Here is a 3,036-nt window from a genome sequence, read left to right on the forward strand (position 1 = left end):
CAAAACAGGGAGCACCAGGACTCTAAAGACTTGGACCTTCGTTCTTTTACAGATATCGAGAGCGCCACACGCCCCTTTCCAGTGACCTCATGACCCACCCATGCTCTCCTAATCCGTCTACTGACTTCATAGGAAGAGTCACCAGAGACATGAATGTCACTGCCGAGGTAAGTAAACCTCTTGATGAGGTCCGCAGACAGACACACTGCTGATGAGGTCATTAAAGGCCTGGATCAGGACACTCGAAGGCCAGACTCTCTCGTCACTCAGTCTCTCGAGAACCCCAATCAGTGCCCATGCAATAAAAACTCTACAATCCCCCACCATACAAAACATATCGCAATAAATGTTATAAAAGATAATATAAAAGTATCAAAAGAAAAGAAATCAAAAGAAAAAGAAATATCGACCCCACGTGTTAATGCTGTGAAAGAAGGACTTGTCGCAATGTACCAAACTACAGATATTCTAGAGCTTGAGTCCCGAAATGAACCAAAGAGGACAACCGATTCTCAGCCTTGGAGTGTACCTCCTGATCCATGAGGGACAGATCAGTCGAAGGTCAATGTCCTTCCTTCTGTAGCAGAAGAAGTCACGTTTTCTTCAAGCATTACTCACACATAGGCAATGGTGCACTGTAACTTAAAGGCACATTAGGAACACATTCTCTGCCTCAACCAGGGATTGGCAGAAGTTTCCAATGCAGAAGTGAATATGTTTGGCGTCCAGACTGGCCGGATATCTACTATAATGGAGGGACAGGGTGGAGAACAACAACAACATTTATTTCTATAGCACATTATCATACAAATGATGGAGCTCAAAGTGCTTTACAGGATGAAGAAAGGGAAAAAAAGACAACATATAAAAAATAAAATTATCCGTCCATTTTCCAACCGGCTGTATCCGAACACAGGGTCACAGGGGTCTGCTGGAGCCAATCCCAGCAAACACAGGGTGTAAGGAAGCAACCAATCCTGGGCAGGATACCAACCCACCGCAGGACACTCACACATACACATACACACACACCAAGCACACACTAGCGCCAATTTGAAATTGTCAATCCACCTAACTTGCATGTCTTTGGACTGTGGGAGGAAACCGGAGCGCCCGGAGGAAACCCATGCAGACACGGGGAGAACATGCAAACTCCACGCAGGGAGGGCCGGGAAGCAAACCCGGGTGTCCTAACTGCGAGGCAGCAGTGCTACCACTGCACCACCTTGTCGCCCTAAAATAAAATTAGGCAATACTAATTAACATAAAATTAAAAGTAAGGTCTGATGGCCAGGGAGGACAGAAAAAAAAAACAAAACAAAACTCCAGAGGGCTGGAGAAAAAAACAAAATCTGCAGGGGTTCCAAGGCCACAAGACCACCCAGCCCCCTCTAAATAATAAAAGGAGAAGTGTCAGTGTATCTGTGTGTCCATTGGGTTACCGTGTCTCTGTCATTCCAACAGACGGTACACATCACAAACATGAACACTGCTTTTACAGATCCCATACCAAATGGCATATAACAGAGTCATAAGCATTGCATTTGTCATTTCAACAGATAGCACACTACAAACATTTGTAGAAATGCATTTTATGAATCCCATGCCAAATAGGCATTCTACCTAATATAAATGATCTCAGGCTCAATCAGAAAACCTGCCTGGATGGTTTACAATCCAATCCAATATAACTTATTTTAACTTTCTTGTATATGGAGTATAGGGAAAGTATTTGGATGAATCTCACTGTTTTAGACCTCACTGAGAATTATGTCTGTGTGTGTGTGTGTGTGTGTGTGTGTAAACACGATACCTTGAGTACGCTTTCACTTCGGTCAACCAAATTTTGCATACAAGTATTAGGTACAAAACAGATTTCTATCAACTTTTGAGCTATTGCCGCTAACTGGAAGTGGTACTTTTATTATTCATGCTGCTGTAGAGTCCAATTTATTCAACGTCACTTTAATAATAATTGTTTAATTTATTATTAACTAGTCATGTCCCGCATTTCCGCCCACATAGTATTGAAACAGTGAGGAGGGCCCTGCCCGGCTCCCAACTCCTGACATCACTCTTCCCCTTCCCCTCGACCCACAGCCTCTGTCTCAGATTAGTGCGAATACATCACTCCTGCAAGCGAATTCTGACTCTTAGTGCGATGAGAGAAGTTGCAAAATCAACCGGAATGTTCAAGCAAATTATAGAACAAAACCCGATCTAAATCCGTTATGTAGTTCTCTTGTTTGCTAATTAAGCAGAGGTAAGATATGGCCCCACCCCCTCCCCTTAGCCCTGCCCCCTCCCCTCTCTCAGATTCTCACAAATAAATCAGGACCACAAGCTAACTATGACACTTAGCGCAATGAGAGAGGTCACGAAATATTGAGGCAAATTATAGAATATAACCCAATCTAAATCCGTTACGTGGTTTTCTCATTTGCTACTTAAGCGGGGGTAAGGTACACTCCCCTAGGCTGGCACGTGAGTGATGAGGACAGGGCCCCGCCCTCCTCCCCTCAGCCCGCTGCATGTCTCTCGGATTCGGGCAAATTAATCGGTACCGCAAACAAAACTATGATACTTTGCACGATGAGTGAAGTCGTAAAATCAACCGGAATGTTCAAGCAAATTATAGAACAAATCCGATCTAAATCCATTACGTAGTTCTCTCATTCGCTAGCTAAGTGGAGGTAAGCTTCTCCCCGAGGCTGGCACGTGAGTGAGGAGGGACCCCGCCCCCCCATCACCTCGGCCTGATGAGTCTCTCTCAGATTTGCACAAATTAATCGGTACCGCAAACGAACTACGATACTTTGCACGATGAGTGAAGTCGTAAAAATCAACCGGAATGTTCAAGCAAATTATAGAACAAAACCCAATCTAAATTCGTTATATAGTTCTCTCGTTCGCTAGCTAATAATAATTGTTTAATTTATTATTAACTAGTCATGTCCTGCATTTCCGCCCACATAGTAGTGAAACAGAACAGTGAGGAGGACCCTGTCCGGCTCCCCACTCCTGATGTCACTCTTC

The sequence above is a fragment of the Erpetoichthys calabaricus genome, chromosome 13, assembly GCF_900747795.2.
Source record: "Erpetoichthys calabaricus chromosome 13, fErpCal1.3, whole genome shotgun sequence".
In the NCBI taxonomy this organism is placed as follows: Eukaryota; Metazoa; Chordata; class Cladistia; order Polypteriformes; family Polypteridae; genus Erpetoichthys; species Erpetoichthys calabaricus.